The 26,206-nt window shown below is 33.1% G+C and overlaps 1 pseudogene; it reads right to left on the bottom strand.

Moving 5' to 3' along the window:
* Window positions 1-24,658: 24,658 nt before the first annotated feature.
* On the bottom strand, window positions 24,659-25,960 carry LOC102135247 (nucleophosmin pseudogene; annotated as a pseudogene).
* Window positions 25,961-26,206: the final 246 nt, after the last annotated feature.

Here is a 26,206-nt window from a genome sequence, read left to right on the forward strand (position 1 = left end):
AACTGCAAAACCTGATAGATTGTGTTTAAATATTACATCTTATTATTGCCTTCCTTTAAGTTTAAATTGTCTCACATGTTTATATTTAGAAAATTAACCTGGCTAATTTTAACTGTTAATTGATTTTTTAAATCACTCTTCATCCATTCTATAACATTTTAGGTATATTTATTTATTACTTTTTTGAGTGATTACGATTGATTTTTAAAGTCTAATATGTATTGTTACTTTTACAACTTTCTAGATAATGCAAGGACTTTTGGACACTTTCAGTCCATGCAACTTTCCACATCTCATATGCTACCTGTGTTTTTACTCTCTGTATTATTTAAAACCAGTAAGATGTTATTTTTAATCCAGTCAATACTTTCATGACAACATATTTACCCTATATGAATTTCTGCATTTCCATCTGGTTCAGTCTGTATGCAATGTGTTTCCTCTGATTTTTGATTGGCAAAAAAAATTTATGGGCTGCATTTAATTCATCCAGGGTCTTTTTATTGGATACATCGTTCTTATTTTCTTTTAGCACATTAAAATTGCCATTTCTTTCTTTCTTTTTTTTTTTTTTTTTTTGGCATCTACTTTTTTTTTTTTTTTTTTTTTTATTATTATTGTACTTTAAGTTGTAGGGTACATGTGCATAACGTGCAGGTTTGTTACATATGTATACTTGTGCCATGTTGGTGTGCTGCACCCATCAACTCATCATTTACATCAGGTATAACTCCCAATGCAATCCCTCCCCCCTCCCCCCTCCCCATGATAGGCCCCTGTGTGTGATGTTCCCCTTCCTGAGTCCAAGTGATCTCATTGTTCAGTTCCCACCTATGAGTGAGAACATGCGGTGTTTGGTTTTCTGTTCTTGTGATAGTTTGCTAAGAATGATGGTTTCCAGCTGCATCCATGTCCCTACAAAGGACGCAAACTCATATCGAGAAGAATGCTGTCAGTATATTTTCTAGTCATGTGAATGTAATGTGTATTTTTGCCCTGTGGCTTCTTTTAAAATTTTGTATTTGATTTGATTTTCAGATATTTTTCTATATTTTGAGGAGTTACTTTCTTTGATTTGCTGCTTCTTTTAGTGGCTACTTGATATCTTTTTTTTTTTTTTTAATCAGTTTGGGTAAAACGTTGGCCTTTATTCCTTCAAACATTTTTATTTTCCGGTATTTTGTCTCTTTTCTTTTCCTAGAATTCCAATTATGTGTATGCTTGACCTTTTCATATGTTTTGGACTGAGTTTTATTTCCCTCTCTCTAATTGGTATGTTAAGCCCTAAATCCAATGTGACCATATTTGGAGACAGTGCCTTTAAAGGTAATTAAGGCTTAATGAGATCATAAGGGTGAAAGTAGCAATTCAGCAGGAGAGGCCTCAGGAGAAACCAAACCTGCCAACCCCTATTTATATGCATTTTACATCATTTAGTCCCTCTATGCTTTATTCTCTTTTTTCGCATCACAAGATTTTCCTTATTTGTGTTAAATCTACTATTAGATTAAATCACTAAATAATTAAATCAATTAAGTCTTGAATTCTGAATTTTTTGTATGTTTTGTTTTATTTGGCTTGTTCTTTTTTAGAGTTCCCTGAGAAATGATTTTTCTTGGTTATAGTCTATTGAAACATATTAAGCATAGTTGTTTTAATATTATTTTTCTTCATATTTCCATTATCAAGAACCTCTCGGTAACTATTTGCATTTTAGTTCTTTTCTTTGTTTACTTATATCTTAGAAAGCCTCGCTATCTTAAACTGAGTTTTGGATATTGTATGAGGAAAGAGTAGAGATTATTGAAGATGTTGGATAATAGCTTCATACAGAGATAATTCATGTTTTCTGGAGTCTTAAGTTCAATAACACCACCAGATGATTCTAGTTTATTGTGGAGATTAAAATAATTGAAGCTTGAGTTTAGTTTCCTTAAAACCAGGCAATCTCCACTTCATTCCATGGTTGTATCATTTTGGGTTCCATTTAAAAATATATAAAGGGAAGCATTAGTTTCAACATATTTGGTGAACTATGAAATTAAAAAATGTATCTCCCTCAACCAAAAGGAGAGTTAAAAGAGCTGCCAAGATTCTCAGCCACCACTTTACTATTGCAGATTTTAATATTCTTTCTTTTTCTTCTATTTTACATTTGTATTAAGTGTTGGCAAATATACATAGGTGTATAGTTCATTAGATTATTTTGTGTTGATGGTTTTTTGTTTTATTATACTTTACGTTCTGGGGAATGTGTGCATAATGTGCAGGTTTGTTACATAGGTATATACCTGCCATGATGGTTTGTTGCACCCATCAACTATTACAGATTTTTCTAAGAGTAAAGTTTCCCCAAATTATGGCCTTAATTTATTTTTAAGCAAAATATATACATTTGAATCTAGTGTTTCGTCCTTGTTTTTCAAAGAGTTGTTAGATTTCTGATGATTTCAGTAAGATGTTTTAAAGATTTAATTAAACATCCTCATTGTTTTCTGCCAGCTAGTTGGTCTAAGTGAACTAGGTTTCCATTTTTGGAAAGAAATCAATTTTATAATAGATTTGAGGTGAAGAAATGTATTTTTTCAATTATATTTATTTTTATTAGAGACAGGTAAAAATAAATACTCAACATACTTATGGCAACTCAATATAGTAAGGCTATTTTAGATTCCGATTGTTAGAGCATATATTCTTTTACTTTCTTTCACACCGTTGACCATAATAGAGTATATATTGTTTCTTAAAAATCGCATTGCACTATGTAGACTCTTTGAAAAAGAAATACATTGGCAGAATGTGGTAACATATAATATGGATATATCAATATTTTAACTCACATCACAGGCTCCACGTGTACCTTCATTCATGGACTTTTAAGACTGGATGGCACACATGGATATTGACATTATAAAAAATTAAACATTCAGGAAATAACTAATGAGAAATATTTCCTTCTGAAAAAAATTGTTGAGAACTTCTTTCTTTAACTTTTTATTTCACATTTATGCTCCAGCAAATTATCCTTGTGATTTCCAATAACAGTAAGATACTGGACTATATATTTTATTGCTATTCTTTTGATAAGATTATCCTTTCTACCTTACATGGCTTTTTCATTTATCTTCACTTCATTCAGCTCATGCCAACTCACTTTTAATGCTTCATGTATAGTCCTCCTTAGGAAATCTGTACTTACACCAATAACCATTACTCCAGTCACCAACTATATTGTGTCTGACTCACTGTTCTATTTGTATTGGATACTTATCTCTATCAAGGGAGTAATGATGCTGATTTATAACACATTTATTCCTGTACATTCCACGTGAGAGAAGGAAATATTTACTAATCCTAAAATTAATTTTTGTTGACTAAACAATAGGTGAATTAATGAAAAAATGCTGATAATATTATGGAATCTGAGAGAAAATATTTCAAAAGGTAAGGATTTTTTGGGGTTTTTTTTTGTTTTGTTTTGTTTTTTTAAGAAAAAGATAGTGTAAAGGATGAGAATAAATTTGTAGAGCTGATAAATCAGATTTTTCTTTGGATTTGGGAACATCAATGACATGCAACATGAGTAACTGAGGGGTGCACAAATAGACAACTCTTTTGAGAAGGCCAGTTGTAAACCAAAGTCCTCTCAACCATGACAAAGGCACAGTTCAGCTGACAGTTAAGAGGCTTCATCAGAAGACCAAAGGATAATATTATGGATGAAATACTGCAGGAAAATATTGCTCACTGTATCATCATTTATATATATAACAAAAATATAAATAATGTTGAAAAGTTCTTTAATTAATTTCAGCAAAGAGCGTGACCATTTTGGTCCACTTAATGTAGAAGACAATGTATATAGAGAGGAGATGATAAAATCAGGTGGATTTATAATAAAATAATAAAAATCTTAGGTCAGTAAAACAAAATGTACTCCACTGAATGTGTAGATACACTACAAAAAAAGTTAGCCCTGAGCATCTCTGAGTTCATTTTGGACATTTACATCACAGTGGTTGTACATTACTAGACAAAGTAATGTCTTTTCCATATGTTTATTTATACTGGTAGCTACCATTGGGTTAGAAAAATTTATCTGAGAAAAATAATAAAGCATATTTAGAAAACGATTGTTTTGTATACATATTTTCAGTGTACTTTTATAGGTTCTCTTCTGCTTGGCTTTTTAAACTTTCTATTGGTTTACCATTTGATTTTATTTTCATTTTTACTTCTTTTTTTCTTCACTTGCTCATAAAGGTAAATACCATTGCATTTTAGAGAAGCATATTTTCAGGCCACCAATTATTTGCTGCTATCTTTCCAGAAAGTCCTATGAACTAGTAAAGAAGAGTGATAAGAATGTGTGCTTCAAAAATACTTTGAAAACATTCAATCTATTTTATTTTAAATGTATTGTAAGAAAATTTTGTTTCACATTATATAAGTGGTGAATATGGTTATTTGATAAAAGTATATGCTTTTCTATCGGCTGTAATTTTGTTGTTTAGAATGTAAATTGCTCTTTTATATAAGAACAATATAAGTTTTCCCTCTGTAAAATAGCACATTTTTCTTTTACTTAGTACTAAATTCAATCTGCCTTGCAAAATACTCAATTGTTTAAATATCTTATTCACCTTTGTAAACCCTTCAGCAACTAGCAGTCTTGCACATATTTAGAAATTTGAAAAATGCTTATTTGAACGAAGTGAAAGGCCAAAAAAACAGTGAAAACTCTGTCAATTATAATCATTGTCTATGAAATACAGAACATTTTTTTCATAGAGAATTGACATTTTAGCATTAAATTTTATGTGCATTTAAATAGTTTTCTCAGAAAAATCCTTGTTCTATTCTGAATTTGTAATTTACTGTAAGTATTTTTTGCTTGCGTCTGATTCTCCACTAAACCCCTGGCTCACATACACACAATTTAAAAAAAAATTAATGTAGCCCTCTATTGAAAAAAGGGAACAGCCTATTTCTTGACTCCCTCCACACCTTGGCATTTCACACGCAATATTACCCTTCTTACTGAGCTTCTGATCTAGTCACACTCCACTTTCAACTTGTTCATGCATAGATTCAACTATTAATTTTAGTTGGCATTAGTAAGAAGGATACACTATTAAAAGTATTCAGAGTCCAATTCATATTTACTTCAAATATTTTTTCACTTTTTTTATTTCAAGTATGTGTTTAGCTGATATTTTATTTAAAGCTTGACAATGAAATAATTATTTTTAATTAGACCTAACAGTCCAAGTAAGCAGATGTGATAATTTTAATATATGTTATATATTGTTTCTAATTTCTTTTTTATCTTAAGCTCCAGGGTACATGTGCAGGATGTGTAGGTTAGGTATAGGTAAACGTGTGCCATAGTGGTTTGCTTCACCTACCAACCCATCACCTAGGTATTAAGCCTGGCATGCATTAGGTATTTTTCCTGATGTTCTCCCCTGACCTGCCCTCCCACAACAGTCACCGGTGTGTGTCTTTCCCCACCCTGTGTCCACGTGCTCTCATTGTTCGGCTCCCACTGATAAGTTAGAACATACATTGGTTGTTTTTCTGTTTCTGTGTTGGTTTGCTGAGGATAATGGCTTCCAGCTTCATCCATGTCCCAAACTATTATCATGGCTACATAGTATTCCAGTAACACTACTACATTAAAATATCATGGCTGCATAGTATTCCTTAATATTTCTAATATAGCAATGTTATTGGAGATGAAAACTATGAAAAACAAAAGCCACTAGCCTTAAAAACCTCAAAATGTAGTACAAAACCCATAGCTTTATGTTTGATCTTATGAAATTTCAAGATCTAACTTATTTTAGTTTGAATTAAATTGCATTTTGTAATGTTAGTTGTAATTAATATTTGTAATATTAATTCAATATTTTTATAATATTGAATACCTACTTGGTTCAATGTATAGTTTTTCATAACACAGTTTTCATGTACAATTTGAATAATAAAAACCTTTAAATTTGAGCTATCATTATAGATATGTAATACGTTAACAAATTAATATAAAATGTGTTATATATTCTTTAATATAAAGTAACTTCAAGACTTCGATATACTAACTTATATGATTGATGCCCACATATAACTATTTTGTTTAGATTTCCAAAAAGTAATTGATTTTAAAATGTTTTACCAAAACCACTAAGCTAAATAAAACCATGTTCTAAAATCTATTTTCTAAAACACAGTCAACACTTATAACTACTTACCATGTGTATAATTTTTATATAAAACGAATATTTTGTTTTAAATGAGGCTTTATACTTATTAAATAAATTGCATATCAAAAATTAAAATAGTTTTTATATGTTTTACTTTTATATATTAGACTTTGCAGATGAACTTAAACTTATACTTTCTTACAAACAAGCAGACGTTACATTAAAATAGCAGACATTGCGTTTTCTTTAATGATGAAAATCTAGTTCAGAAAATTTGATGTTCACTTTTTCTTTAAATAAAAACATCACTCTTTGAAAACATGTCACATTGAATACAGTTTAAAATAAACAGATTGGATGATATATTGTTAACTAATTCCAAGTGTTGAAAGAAGGGATCAACCAAGATGTTGGGAGGCAATTCCCATGGATTTATTGTGTACCTGCATGTTCTAGGCTTTCTGAATTTGAATTTCAAATAATAAATGTGACTTGGAAGCTGGAGATGGTGTATGTTTTGGGAAAAATTTGGAGATATCCCAAAATAATAAAGACAATTCTCTTTGCTTCACCTTCAGTATAATCAGGTGGCCACATCAAAAAGAGGCCTGACTATTCAAGCTCCTGGAAGGTAACTTGTAAACTCTCTGAATTTCCTGAGTGACAAGAGTATCTTTTTTGTTTATAGTGGCCCCCTGGGACCACATCTGATAGTTTGTGCTAACTTGGTGGTTCTGGTGGGGCTGGGCAGGCACACCCAGTAGTCTTGGGATAGAATATGGCCACAATAGAAAGACCAACCATGTGATTAAGAGGTTGAAACTTTGGGTCACATGACATTGCCTCACCTCTGGAGAGAGGGACCTGGAGATTTCAATCACACTGACAATGAATCAATCAATTGTGTTTATATAGGGAAGCCTCAATAAAACTCTAGACACTAAAGCTTTGGTGAGAGTTGCAGGTTGGCAATACCTCTAGTGCATTGTCAGATGTAATGCCAGAAGGGTAACATGTTCTGAGGATGTGGAAAATTCCCATTCAGTACCCTCCCAGACTCTTCCCTATATGGTTATTTTTTTTCTTGACTGTTTTTAATGCATAATTTCTCTATAATAAACATAAATCTGACTATAGTAAGCTTCTAAGAGTTCAGTATGTCTGTTTTAGCAAATTATCAAACTTGAGGGTGTTTTTGGAAACCTTATGAACTTACAGTTGGTAACAGAATTCTTAGGCAGACAAGAATTGCATTGTGCAATTAAAAAATTTAAAGAGTGTTGATTTTATGTTAAATGTTCTTATCACAAAAAAGTAAAACCACAAAAGGGCATGTGGACACATTCAAAGGTTAGGGATATATTTACTGCCTTAATTGTGGTGATGGTTTAACAGGTGAATGCATATATGTTCAAACTCATCTAATTGTATACATTAAGCCTTATACTGTGTTCTACATATCAATTATATCTCAATAAAGCTGTTAATGAAAACAAAAAAAAATGCTCTTTAGTTTAAGTAATCATAATACCAAAATACATGAAGATAAATGGTCTGTTTCTTGACCTGGGTGCTGATTCCAAAGATGTGCTGATTTGTGAAGATCCATAGAGGAGGCAGCTTATAGAGGGGGGATTTTTTATGTATGTATATTTTAACAAAGTATATGAGTATTTGTGGGTATGCAAAAATTTCTATTTTTTATGGTGACATAAGTAAAGATAGGCAAATTTAGATAATTTTATTTTGTCATAATTGAGTAGGAACAATTAACTATGAAGAACAATACTTTGTTTGCTATTGTTTCCTGGATCCTAAAGCCTTTCCTGAAGTCTGATCTAGGTCTTATTCGGGGAATCTATGCCTATGGTTCATCCTGGACTTCAGTGAGAGTCTTGGTTTCACTATGTTTTTGTATGATATTATAGTGTCCCAATTGCATAAGGTAATTTGTTCTGGAATACACACACATAATAATAAATGAAAACCTTACAATAAATTATTCATGTGAATGTTTTCTTGTCATAAACAAGCTGTTCTACAAATACTGATTAACATCTATCAGTCTTCATTTGCCGCAATAATACAAAAATTATGAGTAAAACAGGAGGAAAGTTGACCTCATAACACATATCTTCTTTCTAGTTTCAAATTATTATTTGCAGAAAAATATAAATCGTGTTGTTTAAGATGGCTAGAAGCTTTCAAAATTACCTTTAGTAGACACTCTCACCATACATTTATTTAGAATTTTGAGCTTGGTACTTTACTGAAAATCATAATCTCTTTCCGCATTTTGATAATAAATTAATGAAATGTAATGGGAAAGTGAATTCTAATGTGAGGTGGATTAATTTGGGACTACCATAATTGTTTATGATAGCATTTTAAAATTCATTTTCTTAAAATGACAGAAATTGTTTAGAACTCACTAGTTAAACAACAACAAAATGTCTATTTCAAATTTTGCTTACCCAAGAAATCTTTAGATTTAACAGTATGATTTACTCATGATTTCATTCCTGTAGTTCATATTTTTATTATGCTATAAGAAGAACAAATACACGAATATGATGTATACATTTCCTAAATGACTTTGGCTCAATTTATTCATTTGAAAATGCAAATTTTATAGGTATATGAACTAAAGGTTAAACTTAAATTGGACACAAAAGCAATCTCTTTCCTGAGGTTTAATATTAATAAAATTCTATAACAGATATTTATAGGAATTTTAAAATATAGTTCATCTTATTTGTGAGCTGGTACTTGGTTGCCATTTTCTTGAATCACTTCCTGATGGGGCATAAATAAATAGATAAATAAATAAATAAATAATAAATGAGTTGATTTTCAATCATGTGTGGAAAATTTATACTATGAAAATCCAGATCAAAATATTGTTCTTTTCACATGATTTCAAAAGTAGCTTACATCTTATATATGCTTGGTTTAATATCTATAGTTATAGATTTACTTGTCATAAAATTTCTAAAGATTGATGACAGTACAAAAATTTAAATAATTTTACTGTACTCTTTTCGTATTTCATTGAATTTTAACAACATTTATAAAAGATAGGAATAAAAAAGATATCTTAAGCAAGTTAGGGTTGAAATAGAATGAAAACATTGAAGAAAAAAGCACATAGGGCCAGATTTTCTTTATAAATAATACATAGGCAGGGGCTTATTTAGCACTTTGTGGGACTTGTGTGAGCTTATTCTCTCCACTGAGAAAACTATTTCCTGAGTGCAACAAAGTATTAAGGTAAGACTAAAGGATAAAAAGAAACTTCTAAAAATAATTTTCTCAGTTTCAGAAAGCAGTTTATCCAATGGGAATTTCCTAACATATGTAATAATGTTTTTACCTTTTAGAATGTTTCCTTGGTAAAGTTAAAGCATTTAAGACACAAAGTGGTCAATGAATTAAGCTTTTGTTGAACAAACAAACCAAAAAACTCCAATAGTAATTGAATGGATTATTTTTTCTAACCTTTAGATACAATTATGGCTTACAGAGGCTAGGGCTACACTAAAAATACTGAAAGACCCTGGAAAACTGCCACAACTAATTCTGGATTATCTTTATGAAACTACGTGCACATTACTAGCTCTGATTCTAACGAAGCAATAATTTATTACATGGGTTGATAGTAAAAAGTATTTCACTCAAGGACAGTATTATAAACATTGCTTCTATTTTCAGGCAGAGAGTAACTTCATAATTTTCCAAACTTTCAGCGAATAATTATGCAAAATTATATGGATAGACATGAAAGGTGTGCTGCCCATTTTCACTTTCAATGAATGACTGACTTTTCAGCTCCAAGAAGTTAAGTGATGTCCTTCCTGGGTAGCCCACAGCCTATGACTGAGTAAAGTGAATGAATGAAGGCCTGATAATTTCAGTCTGACAACACAGAATGTTTGAATGGGCTATATTCACTTCAGAGACTTCTATTGGAATGGTCAGCGTTTCTATGTCATGCACTGCTGTCCACCTTATTTCATCCCAGTCCTGTTCCTCCCTCCTTTTCACTGATAAAAATTCTTAAAAAAAAAAAAAAAAAAACTTTATCCCAACTATATCTCAGTGTATCATTCCAGAGAAGCCAGTCCATAACAAACTGCCTAGGCTATCTGTCAAAATTCAAACAAACTCATATTCCATTGTTCATTTCTGTCAAAAACAGGGGGTTTATCTAGAAAGTATGAAGTATTCACAAACACTGTTTAACTATTAAATCATTATAAAATATGAAAAGTATAAAAATAATATTTCTATATATTAACAATAATAATCCAAAAATTAAAATTAAGAAACTAATTTCATTTACAATGATATTGAAAAGGAAAACATCCTTTGGATTTTTTTTTTTTTCAGAGATAGAGTCTTGCTCTGTTGGCTAGGCCACAGTGCAGTAACATGATCATAGCTCAGTGCAGCCTCATACTCCTGGGCTCAAGGGATCCTCCTACCTTAGTCTTCTGAGTAGCTGGGATTTCAGGTGTGTGCCACCACATCCAGGTAATTTATTTTTATTTTTCTAGCGATTGGGGGGTCTTACTAGTTGCCCAGGCTAGTCTTCAACTCCTGATTTCAAGCTGTGCTCCCACCTCAGACTCCCAAGTAGGTAGGATCATAGTGTGGCCTGGCCTGAAATAAATTTAATGAAAGAAGTATAAACCTTGTACACTATTGCACAGCAATGCTGGAAAAAAAATAAGATCTAATTAAATGAAATGACATTCCTTCTTCATTTGAATACTCAGTCATATAAAAAATAACAATTATATTCAAATGGCAATCTACAGTCAAGGTAATCCCTATCAAAATAACACCATATGTTTTTAGGTAAATTGTCAAGTACTTGCTAAAAATTTATAGTAAATGCAAAGAACACGGTGTAGAAAAGAAATCTTCAAAAAAGAATACAAAGTTTATAGACTCATTCTTCCTGATCTCAAAATTTACTACGGTGCTAAGTAATCAAGTGTGGTACTGACATAAGGATACACATGTAAATTAATGGAACTGAATTAATAATTTAGAAATAAACTCTTACATTTATAGACAATTGATTTTTGACAAAGGTGGCATAGCAATTTAATGGAGAAAGCATAGCTTTTACAACAAATAGTAATTATAAAATTGCATGTTCATATATGAAGGGTGCATTAAGACCTGTACCACATATCATGCAAAGCAGTCATCTTCAAATAAATCATAAACATAAATGTAAAAACAAAAACGATTAAACTTTTAAAGATAATATAATAGAAAATCTTCGTGGACTAGCTTAGGCAAATATTTCCTACATAGAACATCAACAGCACAATCCATGAACAAAAAAAAGTAAATTAGACTTCATCAAATTTAAAAATATCTACACTACAACAGGCACCATTAAAATAAATGAAAAGATAATCCACAAAATGGAGAAATATATTAATGAATCCTATATCTGTGAAAACTCTTGTCTTCAAAATTTAAAAAGAACATGTACAATTTATTAATAAAAAGACAATTTAATAAAGGGCAAAATATTTGAATAGACATTTTATCTAAGAATATAATTGTCAATAAGGACATCAAAACATGTGCAACATCATTGGTCCTTAGGGAAATATCAATTAAAACTATAGTTTAATCTCATCCATTAGAATGGCTATAATCAAATTAGCAAGTATATTTAGTGTTGACAAGGATGTAAAGAAACTGGTACACTTATATATTGTTTATGAGAATGTAAGTACTGCAGAATCCTGTGGAAAACTTATTGATGTTTTGTGAAAACTTAAACATTAATCTGTCTTAAATTCCAGTAATTCCTCTTCTAGATATCTAACCAAGAGCAATAAAAACATTTTCACATAGACTTGTACACAAATTTCTATAAGGTTATCATTCATAATAGCCAAAATAACCCAAATAACCATCGTTAGTTATAAAACTGTAGTATGCCTAAACAATGGAATACTATACAGCAATAAAAAGTAATAAAATATTCCTAAACTTACCAACATAAATTAAACTCAAAAAATTATGGTAAGTGAAAAAAATCTAAATTAATATCCAAATAATTTTTTAAAATGTTAAGAAATTAAGCTAGATGTTGGATTATGAAAAGCTTGGGAATGCAGGAATGGATTATGAGCCTAATTTTCTAATGGGGATTCTGGGACCAGATGTATTTTAAGTTAATGCAATCTATCTTTGCTAAAGAGATGTCTTAGTATTTTGGGAGGAGGTTAGGAAGGAGGGAAGGGATTCAATCTGTACCTGGAAATATTGGCTATAACATATAATTATGAAAATAAGCAATTTATATAATTTCTTAGAAACTAAGTTTTATCGGGAAAAAATGTGAATAAGACTATTTGATTTCTTTATCATTTGTGATTAGGAGAAAATATAAAAACATGTAAGGATACCTTAAGGAAAGTTTAGAAATTATATAATGATAGCTACTCATTTTCATATCGTGTCTTTTCCTACTGTGGCTAAACTGGTATTCAAGATGTAAGACATAGGCCTCCCCACTCTTTTGTCTCCTCTCCTCAGGTGCAAGACAGTGGCCTTTATTGGAGCTACAAGCTGAGCAGCCTAGGTTTAGGGGAGGGGGGATGCCCACATTCCCTTATTCACCCTGGCTGGTGTCTCAATAGGTCATGTGCCCCCAGCCCTGCAGCCCTAATCCCCCACCACCCCACCCACTGTCTCTGGGCTCAGCTCAGCCCTGGGACTCATCTAGGTGTAGGCTTTTCAAGTTTATTTGGGGATTCCATTAGCCCATGGTGGCAAGGCTTAGGGGAACTCAAGTTTCCATTGCTGGTGTTAATGATTCCCCTCTGGGTAGGACTGGTTTAAATGCACCCTCCGTGGGCAGTTGTCAGCTGAGTTTGGTCCCATTTTGCTTTCTTCTGTAACAAAGACAGCACTGAGTTCAATGCCTCACAATTGCTGGCTTTCCTTCTCTCTAGGGCACACCATACTGCTGTTGCCAGGGCATGAGGGGTGGCATCAGCAATTCAACACTTTTTCTAGCTCTTCAGTGCCTCCTTCAATGACATGAATTAAAACATTTTGCTGTGAGTTCTCACCCAATCTTTGGTTCTTACAAAGGTGCTTTTTTGTATGTGTAGATAGTTGTTAAATTTGTGTTCTTGCAGGCGGACAGTCAGTGGAAATTTCTATTCTGTCATCTTGCTCCTCTTTCTCACAAGTAAATTTGCATTAATTCACTCAGGTCATCCATTTTCCAATTAGTAAAACTTTCAGCTCTAGTTGTTTTTGTATGTCCACAATTCATGTCAGTCTATCCAAAACTCCTCACCATCTTATGTGTTTTCACAGAAAGTGCTAAAATTGAAATTCTGGCATTCTTAAACAATTTAAGTGACTTTGCTTAATATAATTGCATTTCTCATCTAGGATTCAAGAAGTAGAATTTCCTAACACATATACATGTTAATGTAATTTAATAATAAATAAAAAATCAATAATTACCTTATCAGCATATTGTTTTTCTTCCCATGTTCTGTATTTTAGTTGGCAATAACTTCCAAACTAGAGTTCTGTGATTTATAATTCCCTACTATATCCTATGGATTCAATATTTTTATATACTTTTTCTTTTCATTTGTATGGTCAACATGTTTCTCATTATTGCCATTTGAAATAGCCAGCCGATCATCTTCTTCTTATTTTTGTCTCCTCTTCAAATGATCTTATATGTTTTATATTCTACTCATTGTCTTTTACAAATGTGATCACCAATCATTTAATCTCCTACCACTGTGTGTTTTTCCAGGTCACTCTGCCAAATTACATATATACGACCCAGCCCTCCTCTGCCCTGATCCACTTCTGCTTCCTCTCTCTTCTTTACCTTCCACACTGCTCATTCACAGTATTCATTTTTTTTATTAACCCAATGTGCCTGAGGAATGATCTACCAGTTTATCTGGAAAATCACCAATCATCAGCCATGCCCAATACAAAAATTCTATCTTTAATGAAATCAAAAAATAATTATTCATTGTTTTCCAATCACTATTACTTTATTATAATAAAACTGTTATCTTTTTATAGTTAATTTTTATATCTTTTCCCTGTTTTTCTAAGTTTATTTCCAGCAAGTTTATTTTCTAATTGTGTGGTGTTTTTGTTTCTTTGTTTTTGTTTTTGATTTTTGTTTTTTATTTTTATTTTTTTATTTATTTATCTATTTTGAGGTGGAGTCTGGCTCTGTTGCCCAGGCTGGAGTGAAGTGGCATGATATCAGCTCACTGCAACTTCTGCCTCCCAGTTTCAGGCAATTCTTCTGCTTCAGCCTCCCGAGTCGCTGGGACTACAGGCGAGCGCCACCATGCCCAGCTACTTTTTGTATTTTTAGGAGAGACGGGATTTCACCATATTGGCCAGGATGGTCTCAAACTCCTGACCTCATGATCTGCCTGCCTTGGCCTCCCAAAGTGCTGGGATTACAGGTGCGAGCCATGGTGCCAGGTTCTAATTGTGTTTTTTAAGATCCCTAGTGCCCAGCAGAGTCTCTCATGTACTAATAAATGAATATTCATTAAAAATAATTGAGTATGAATCATTTCTGTAACTTGTGATCTAAAAGTGTTTTACCTTTTAAGAATATTACTGGAATAATATGAAAGTATACTTAGATCATTATTTTCCAATCATAAATGATTGTTTTGATATTGTGTTTTATTCACTATGATAGAATAATTTTAAAAATACTAAGTTCTCCACATACTGGGTTTGAGTTTGTTTTAGTAATTAATTCATTGACAGTTACAGTGTTCGTGTGTGTCTATACATACATATAATCTGAGAAGAGGAGACTTCTTTTTTGAAAGCTGCTTTTGTCATTAGCTATTAATGACATACGTTAATATAAGCAAGTGGTATATTAAAACCATAAATATATCAGCTATTCACAGCATAGATGAAAAATATTTGTTATACTATAATGTCTAATAATCAGCATTATTAGAAAGGCTTTCAATATATTGTCTAAAAATTCTGATTATTAGACATGTTATGATGTCTGATTATTAGACATTACAACATAATGTCATAATATATGTATAATATATAATGTCTAATAATATATTTTTAAAATGTCTAATATACTATAATGTCTAATAATCAGCATTATCAGACATTCTTTCAATATATTGATATTATTAAATAAGTCAAAATCAATCACTCAGAAAGGAGCCACTCTGTACAGATCACACAGGGCTATATTAAATGGCATCAAATATATTGTTTGGGAAAATAAATAACTACATTGAAGAGATGATATGTTTCAACAGACCAAGTTCAGTCCACTTCCTTTAGTTTTCCAAGATTTGGGGATTCAGATCTGTAAAATAATCAGCAAGAAAATATAAAGATAATGTCTCTATATATTTCAAATAAAAAGAGTACCTAGCCTAACATTGTGTATTGTGCCAGATAGGTAGCCAAGAAGTACTCGCTGAAGGAATGAATGATGATAGAAACATTGTTTGTATTTCAATCAATCAATAAATATCAGGGTAATCTGAAAATTGCCTTTCAGAGAACTGAGGTTTTCTGGGATTATGATTGCAAAATTTCATTGACAAGAGGTTAACTCCCCATGCTGCTAACAAACCAAGCAAATAAAGTTTCTGAATTTCTGGTTATTTTAGGCATATTTTTAATTTTACTAAGTTTCAGCTTCCAGAAAATTTGGCAGACGCATTTAACATTACCTTGGAACATTCTAACTGATTTCTGATTCCAGCATTTTTAAGGATACTGAAATTCTGTGAAAAATACTGTGTTAGGTTTTCGGAGCCCCTACTTTTACTGTATCATGAAGGTAAACTTATCTCTGTTGCCTACCTCACAAATATTTTGAGAATTATATGATATATTGACAAGTTCAAGGTAAACTGAATTTTATCATTTTGGACATTATAAAACCACCTATAATAATCATATTTCAGTGTGTGTGTGTATTCGTATATATTTGTGAAATATATTAAAATTTACACAAATTATTTAAAGATGTGTTTGTACCAGGTAATGTTTCAAAACACCTATACTATATAGCTCTTATCTTAGTCAATTTTCTCTTTCTTATAAGAGAATACCTGAGATGCACATAGAAAAGAATTTATTTCTTGCATTTATAGAGGCAGAGAAATCTAAGGTTGGGGAGCCACATCTGGTGAGAGCATTCTGGCTGTTGGAGACTCTGCAAAGTCTCAAATCTGGACAGGTCATCGTATGGCAAATAGGCTACATGCTAGGTTAGGTCTCTACTCCTCATTTTACAAAGACACCACTCCCACCTCCATGATAACCCTTTAATCTACTAACTCTTTAATCTATTATTCCATGATTGAGCCCTTATGACCTACTCACCTCTTCCAAGCACTGCCATTCAATACTGCCACATTGGGGATTGCATTTCAGCGTGAGGTTTTGGATGTTACCTTTCAATCCATAGCACCTCTGTATTTTAAACTAAAATTTATAATTCAAAATAATTTTGAAAATAGAAAGCATATAGATTTGTATTATAAAAAAATTATATAATTTAGAATGCTTGCCTTAAGTAAAGAAATATAATGGTGTATATGAATGCTGGAGTTTTGTATTTTCTTTAATTTTTTATACTTGTTTTTAATTTTTTATTTTATATTGAGTTTTTTGTTTGTTTGTTCTGTTTTGTTTTTTTGAGACAGAGTCTCGCTCTGTTGTCCAGGCTGGAGTGAGGTGGCACGATCTCGGCTCACTGCGGTCCCTCCTGGGTTCAAGCCATTCTCCTGCTTCAGCCTCCTGAGTAGCTGGGATTACAGGCACCCACCACCATGTCTGGCTAATGTTTGTATTTTTAGTAGAGACAGGGTTTCACCATGCTGGTCTTGAATGCCTGACCTCGTGATCCTCACCCCTCAGCCTCCCAAAGTGCTGGGATTACAGGCATGATCCCCCGGGCCTGGTCTGAGTTTATAATAATAAAAAAAACTTATATTATGGTTAGTAATAAATATGTACTTGTTAAGCTGTTATTTGATGTTATTATATGTCCTAGACAAGTTCTGGATGATTGGGGAAAGCCAACTGCCAAGTGCTGTAAACCTGGGGAGATTTTTTAATTAGCAGGGATTTGCATAAGTGTAATTGGAAGCCCTGGCATACCACTCTATTTGTAGGTGGCCAAGAATCTACTGGAAGAGAACTTAAACACAGGCCACACATGGGATTCAGATAGGGACAGATTTATCTAAGGGACTAAGGTAAATAAATGGGGTCATAACTTATGGAAGAAAAATACAGATAATGAAATAAAGTCATATAAGTGAGGGAGTATTCTAGCATTTAGATAAGCCTTAACTTTAGGACCTGCATATTGTAAGAGCAAAGACAGGTGGGCAGTAGGACCACTTGAGTAAAGAATGGCAAGAGCATTAGATGGATATCAATGTGTTGCATCTCTGATCATGCAGGGGCAAAACGCACCTCCACAAGCAATTACTGAAGTTTGTAAATTATTTGGAAGATGATCCTGAGGAAAGTATAGAATTATTTATAATTTACTGGCAATCTAACATTTTGGGACATTGTATTAACATGACAAAATTATTCTCAGCAGAAAGTCATCACAAGTATGCAACAGTTATGAGATCATATGAATTATTTATAGTAAATGTATGTTTGTATTTTATGTAATTATTCAGAAAAAGTATCATATATGATATAATCAAAATATAATTAGCAAGTAAATGTAAATACAAGTTTGTTGCTTTAAATATTGTATAGAAACACATTTACAACATTTTGTCAAAAGTTACTTCCCTGGAGTGTTACATACAATGGTGTCTAAGATTAGCTATTATCTCACGGTCTTTGTGGGTCAGAAGTCTGGGCACAACTTACCTTGATCCTCTGAAAAGGTATATTCAACATGTTGACTGGCTAGGGCAGGGTTCTCATCTGGAAGCTCAACTGGAGGTAAATCCTTCTGTAAGCGCCCTCAGGATGTTTGCAGAACTCTCCTTACAGTTGAAGGGCTGAGGGCCCGAGTTATTGCTGGCTGTTGTCTGGGGCCTGCTATCAGCTCCTAGAAATCTCCAGCAGTTTATTGGCATGTGGTTCTCTCCATAGACTCTCACTAAATGGCAGCTTTATTCTTTAAAGCTGGGGGGATAATAAGGCCCATTTCCACTAGCAAAATGGAATCTTATAAAGTAAGACATCACAGGAGCAATCTTTCCTAATATTTGCCAAATTCTATTATTTAGACAAAAGTCACAGCTTCTGTCCACACACAAGAGGAAGAGTTTATAAAAAGACATGAACACCTGAAGTCAGGAATCATTTTTGAGTCATTTTCGGGTCTGTCCATCACAGTTGTGAACTATTGAGTGACAAAATTTGATTGTTTTCTTACTTAGAGAAGGTGTCATGGTCTATCTTAATTGCTGATTAAATCAATTTGTGTATTTTAGTTGTAGTGAAAATCCATATATGAAGCACCATCAGCCGTTTACAGTAGAAAAAGTTCTAGGAAAATGCAAGTGTACTTTAGACCACTCAAATAGGAAATATTTTCTAAGTAACAATCAAATCAATATTCTTATCCCAGATGTACAGCTAATGCAGAATACCTGAGACTGGGTAATTTATAAAGAACAGAGATTTATTTCTTACAGTTCCAGAGACTGGGAAGTCCAAGGTCAAGGGGTCCACATCCAGCAAGGATCTTCTTGCTTTGTAATCCCATGGTGGAAGGCAGAGGGGCAAGAGTAGGTGAGAGTGTGTGTGAGAGAGAAAATTATTTTTCCTTCTTTTTTGTTTTCTCCAGGCTCCCTGCCAATTGGATGGTGTCCACACACATTAAGGGCAGAGGATGGTGTCCACACACATTAAGGGCAGAGACCAATCTTCTCTGGAAACATCCTCATAGACACACCGAGAATACCAGCTAAATATTCTTTAATCCAGTCAGTTGACACCAAAATTAACCATCACACCAATGTTGTTCTAAAAATTAAATAATAAAATATACATGATTTTCTGAGCAACAACTTATTTTAACAAGGTTGAACAAACATAAACAAACCACCTAATGTATTTTTTTTTCTTACAATTGTCTATTGGTAGATGTTATGAGTGTAATCTCTTGGTGGTGGCCACTGGAATGTATGTTGGTATTTACTTAGCTCAGTGTCTGTGTTGGGCTACATGCAAACAAAATAATCTTCCAGGAGAACAGTCTGTGAAGAAAGGAAAACAAACGAAAGAAATCATAAGGACTACGAGACAAAGCAGGAACAAAGAAAGCATGCATATTCTGAGAAAGGAAAAACTGACCTCAACAACTACAATTTTCTAGGTTCTCTTCATCTGAAGCATAGATAAACATTGGCTTGCAATCTTAATAGGTTTTCTTTCATGTTTTTACACTATTTCTCTACTCCTTTATTTGAGCTAGCTAAATAAATCACTATGCCTGACAAACAAAGCTCTTTGAAGTAGTTTGATATTGAAAGGACAAAATGCTAATAGCACATTTATCTTAATATTTCCCTGGAATAAAAGATACTTGGAAAAGTTTCATCAAACTCTAATGTGAATCTGATTTTGTCTGCACCAAAATATTACTTCTTCATAAATGCTTCTTCTAATTATTATTTTAATTTATGCTCCTATTTTTTCTCTTATAATTCGTATTTTCTCCATCTGTATTATACCTTATAATAGCAATTACTCTTATTTTAAAATGTTTAAATAATCATTTGTGTGTGTGTGTGTGTGTGTGTGTGTGTGTGTGTGTGTGTGTCTCCTCAGGGAACTAGTTGACCTTGTAAAAATTAGACAAAAGGTACACAAATATGTAAGCAACTTAATGTGAAATAATGATTATTAGTATGAAAGAAACTATAACAGTAAAAGAAACCAATGTTTTAGATGGGGTTGCTTTTGGGAATATGTCTTCTATGTCCCTTTTTTGCTATTGTAGAGTTTGTTTAATTCGTTAATACCTGAAAACTTGTTGATATTTGCATGTATGTGTGTGTGTGTGTATACAGACACCTGAAATCTGCTTATATAGAATTGTGTCCTGACTTATTATCCCCTTTATAAATCTCTATGTATCTGACATCTTTCAGAAAACTACTGTCTTATCTAAACCAGGTTAACCATAACCCTATATTCCCAAAAACTGCTTTACAACCATAGTAAAATTTATCACTTTATATGATAGTTGTTTCTTTACATTTTTTCTCCAATAAACTAAGTTATTGGTAGGCAGAGATAATAATTACATTGGTTTTGTACTTACAAAAAATATGAGAAGATTATTATTTCAGAGTTTGGATATTTTAACTACTACAAAGGCATTGATTGTTCCTATAAATAATTAACTATACCACAGAACAATTCAATAGAATATGTTTAAAAATCACTGAAACACCATTTATGACAAGTACCCTAGGAAGCCAGCAGGAAGCATGCCCATATGCCCTTGGAGATAGGCCTGCAGACTGTACACCCTAAAGAACCCTTGTAACTTGGTCCCACTACCTTTTAGCCACAGTCCTTGGCCAGTCTTGACCAACCACGGACCTACCAAAGGGTCTGGTGAGAGCCACACCTATCCATGCCCTGGTGTCAGACCCCCCTACCTGTTGACCAACTGCAGACCTTAAAGCAGGCCCTTGTCCCAGTATTAGCCCTGCTGAACAAGGTCCTGGAGGCAGCCAGCCTGCCAAGGTCCAGACAGGATCCACAGCTGCCCTAGTCCCTGGTAACAGGTTTGCCAAGCAAAGAACTAACTGCAGAACCACCAAAAGTTGCATCGACCAGCTTTGACCACAGTTTATTATGATTACAGAGGCAATTGTATCAGCTCAGGAACCTGAAAGGAGAAGTCATTCTCCTGCTGAAACAAGTTTGTAAACACTGGAAGAGGTGTTTGCTCCTTCCAAGGCATAGACATCAATGTAAGGCTAAATGAATCATGATAAATCAGACAAACATGAAACTACTAAAGGAAACTAATAAAGCCCAAGTAGTAATCAACACCAAAGAAATGGAGCTCTACAGATTGCCTGACAAATAATTCAAAATATTCATCTTTAAGAAGTCTAATGTGATCCAAAAGTACATAGCTAGATGACTAAACAATGTTCAGGAAAACAACGCATGAACAAAATTAGAAGTTTAATGAAAAGAAATAGGAACCATGAAAAAGAACCAAACAGAAATCCTAGAGTTGAAGAAAATAATGGCATAACCGAAAAAAAAAAAAAAAAAAAAGAATCAGTGCAGATCTTCAGCAGCAGAATCAATCAAGCAGAATAATCAGAATAATCAGGAAACCGGAGGATAGATTAGGCCAGGAAGGGGTAGGATTATCTAAAGTGCTAACAAAAAAAACAAAACAAACAAACAAAAGCCTGTCAACCAAGAAAACTATATCTGGCAAAGCTGTTCTCAGAAATAAAGGAGAGGTAAAGACATTTTTAGACAAATAAAAGCCCTCTTTTTTTTTGGTGACTTCTAGGGAGTTCATCACCACTAGTCCTGCCTTACAAGAAATGCTAAACAGAGTTCTTCAGATTGAAACTAAATGATACTAAGTAACAACATGAAAACACATGAAAGTATAAAACTCACTAGTAGAGGCAAACCTATAGTCAATTTCAGAATATTCTCATATTGCAATAATTGTGTATAAGTTGTGTTTACAGAATATAAACTTTCAGTTATATGGTTAATAAGTTCTGGAATTCTAACATGTAGTATAGTCACTGTAGATAATAATATTTACTTCAAATTTGTTCAGATAATTTGTTTTTCCAAGGCTAACATTGTTTTATTTATTTTATTTATTTTGTGCTCATTTTTAACAAAATCCCATACATTTCATTAGCAAACTGTTCAGTATGTATCTCTAAAAGATAAAAACTCTTTAAAGAATTACAATATAGCACTCTTTAATCTAGAAAACTATGTAGTCAGTATTCAAAATTTCCCTGTTGTTGAAATGTGATTTTTAATATAGATTGTTGTTCACATAAGTGCCATACACTGTAATTGACTAATATGTTTCTTACTCTCTAAAGCTATATGTGTTTCCTCAATTTACTATTGTTTTAAAGTATCTACATACAGTTTGTTGAATACATTTTTTAATTGATATGTACTATTTACATATTTATAATATTTTGTTACATGCATAAAATGTGTAATGATTAAGTCAGAATATTTACATCACTTTGAGTATTTGGCATTTTTATGTGTTGGGAACATTTCAAGCCCTATCTGCTAGCTGTTTTGAAATATACAATACATTGTTTTTACTGATGGTCACCCTATTCTGCTACCAATGAAACTTATTTATTCTACCTAACTGTATGTTTGTACCATTAACCAGCCTCCAGAGAGTAAGTCTTAAGGGTTCACAACAGCAACAACATAGGACAACTATGTGAGATGATGGATGTGTTAATTAACTTGATTGTGGTAATTATTTTACAATGTATATAAAAACATCATGTTTTACATTTCAAATATATACAATTTTCATTGGTCGATTGTACCTCAGTAAAGCTGGAAAAACACCCTGAGAAGTGTCCCAACTATTCTCTAATTATATAACATTGTCACTGACTTGATATCTATGATATATTTGCATGGTTGTACCTTCACTATTTAAAAACTGATATGCCAGGTACGGTGGCTCACACCTGTAATCCCAGCACTTTGGGAGGCTGAGGCCGGTGGAACACCTGAGGTCGGGAGTTTGAGACCAGCCCGACTAACGTGGAGAAACCTCATCTCTAATAAAAATACAAAATTAGCCAGGCGTGGTGGCACATGCCTATAGTCCCAGCTACTCAGGATGCTGAGGCAGGAGAATCACTTGAATCTGGGAAGCAGAGGTTTGCGGTGAGCCAAGATCACACCAGTGTACTCCAGTCTGGGCCACAAGAGTGAAACTCCATCTTTAAAAAAAAAAAAAAAAAAAAGCTAGATATCTAATGTACTAAGTTGTTTTATATTTCAAAGAGTAAACATCTTCTTGGCAGGAATACATTGATGTTTAATTTTTTACTTGTTTATTAATACAAGATTTTTAAAGACCTTACATGATTTTATGCCATATATTTCTTTGTTGTCATGATTTTTAGTCTCATCTATATTTCCATAAAATGTAAAAATTAGTCATATATATTTTCTTCCTTACAAGTGAGTTTTTCCTTTGAACACAATTTTTAATATCTCTAAAACTTGTAACAATTTCACAGTTTTTTCTCATCGTTACGTTATTTATAGGTATGTGATTTGATAAAAAAGAAATATAGATCTTAGGTTGTCCCAATTAAAACAACTTGCCTGCATTTTACAACTATTTAATATACATGCATGTGCGTGTCTGTGTGTGTGTGTGTGTATGAGTGTGCATGTGTGTTTATCACCCCTCAATCTTCTTACTCCTGGCTTGTTCTCCCCTTTCTGGTTTCTACATACACTGCATAAATATGCCTTTTACAAGAAGACTTTCTGTTTTCTTAGAGACACTTAAGGGATTAGTCTTTTGATGGTCTTCATCAAAGAACCCAATTTATTTATTTCATAAAACTAATGGTGATTTTTATTTATTTAAATAGTGTATTTAAATACTTTAAATAATTGTTTTCCTTTTTTCCTCACTATAGCATGTGCTTAAGCAGAACAAGGACACCGTCTGTCATGTTCTCTGTTGCACCCTATCAATTAGCACAGTATGCGGTACATCTGTACATTGGTACAATAAGTATTGCGTGATGTATTGATTAATGAGAATAAAAATACCAGAAATATATTGATATTAAGGCTCTGAGAATGGGGAAATTTTGCCCTTTTGCTTCTATATCCACAGTCAATCTGTCTGAAGTTTTAAATGGCTTTAAAAGAGTCACTCCTGTAATATATGGAAAAAAATGTGTGTGTGTGTGTGTGTGTGTGTGTGTGTGTGTGTGTGTGTGTGTATGCAGGTAAAAGGAGAAAAGAAACAGAATAGGTATATTTAAATAATTATTAGATAGTCTACACTGCCTTTCTAAACATTCCTAGTTCACCAAACATTACTTGTGGGGTTTCTGGAGGGAATGTGAGCCTCCCGAGCTGTAAGAAAGTAAATAAACAAAGTTTTTGCCTTTGACCCCATAAATGCAGAAAAAAAACCAATAATTTCAGAGATACTATGCTTCGTGGATTCAAATGTAATGCTATTTAAGGCCTGATATATCCTTGGTGCTCAAAAATTTTGGCAAATCTTTTCTAAATGGAGATGTATTCTATGAAAATATCATTGGAAGAATCTCTTCTCCTGATGAATTTCTCTGAATTGTACTTCTTTTTTTCTTGTAAAACTCTCCTCCCTCCTTTTTTAGGCAGGCTTTATTTATTTATTTTTTTTTTACTTTATTAAAATACTGAGTTTTATTTCACATGTATATTTTTGTCTCCCCACCATTTCCATGTCTGACCACCGCTACTACTATGTCCTATCATAACATTCCATACATACTTAAAACCAAGCAAAGGGTGGAGTTCCATCTTTAAAAACTAAACAGGCATTTTGGACAACACATTCTTGGCAATGGAACCTGGACAACATTTATCAAACACGGTAGGGAAAGTTCTCACTCTGCATTATAAAAAGGACAGCCAGATATCAACTGTTACAGAAATGAAATGAGACGGAAAATTTTTAACAAATTGTTTAAACTATTTTCTTAAAGAGACTTCCTCCACTGCCAGAGATCTTGAATAGCCTCTTGGTCAGTCATCCGGAAGCAATTCTTCACATAATTGATGAACTTGGCTTCCACTTTGGGAAGAGAACCACCTTTTTCTATACTTGCTTGCATTTTTGCTTTAATGTCTTCTACAGAACTAGGTCCTTTTGGTGTTTTAGGAGTTTTTTCCTGTTTTTTGAAGGATTCTTGTCCTTTTGATCTTGGTGTTGATGATGGTTTTGAGTCTTTTCCATTCTGATTTGACTTTTGTGCATTTTTGGCTGGAGTATCTCGTATAGATTTCTTCACTGGTGCTTTTTCTTCAGCTTCCTCATCATCAAAATCATCATCATCATCATCTTCATCATCATCATCATCTTCATCAGCAGCAAGTTTTACTTTTTTCTGTGGAACCTTGCTACCACCTCCAGGGGCAGACCGCTTTCCAGATATACTTAAGAGTTTCACATCCTCCTCCTCTTCATCTTCTGACTCTGCATCTTCCTCCACAGCTACTAAGTGCTGTCCACTAATATGCACTGGCCCTGAACCACACTTCAACCTTACGACCACTGGTGGTGTTATTTCAAAGCCCCCAAGGGAAACCGTTGGCTGTACAGACATTTTCAAAGTTGCCAGTGTTACTTTAATTGGACTGCCTTCGTAATTCATTGCCTCTGCTTCAACAATGTGCAATTCATCCTTTGCACCAGCCCCTAAACTGACCGTTCTTAAAGATAACTGGTGCTCATTTTCATCATTATCCACCTTAAAGTGATAATCTTTGTCGGCCTTTAGTTCACAACCGAAAAGATAGTTCTGGGGCCTCAGGGGGCTCATGTCCATGTCCATCGAATCTTCCATCAGGTGGCGGCACGCACTTAGGTGAGAGAGAAGGCGGACGGAGATAAACGAACGCTGCTCCAGAGAACAGCCGCGCAGGACGGAATCACACCAGGGACTATTTTTTTGTTTTATTTTTGTAAGAATTGTGCACCATTTTGTACTCAAATATAAATTGTATTTTATTTTAAAGTTGATTTAAGTAACAACAAAAGTAAATAAGTAAATACAAAATTTAAAACTTGATAATATAAAGCAGTTTCTTCATCCTATTCAATTGACTTCTCAAAGAATGGAGAATAATTTCCTTAAGAAGAAACTCATGTCCCAGTTCCTTCATTTGTGTACATCCTTTAGTGCATC

This window comes from Macaca fascicularis, chromosome 8, assembly GCF_037993035.2.
Source record: "Macaca fascicularis isolate 582-1 chromosome 8, T2T-MFA8v1.1".
NCBI classification, from domain to species: Eukaryota; Metazoa; Chordata; class Mammalia; order Primates; family Cercopithecidae; genus Macaca; species Macaca fascicularis.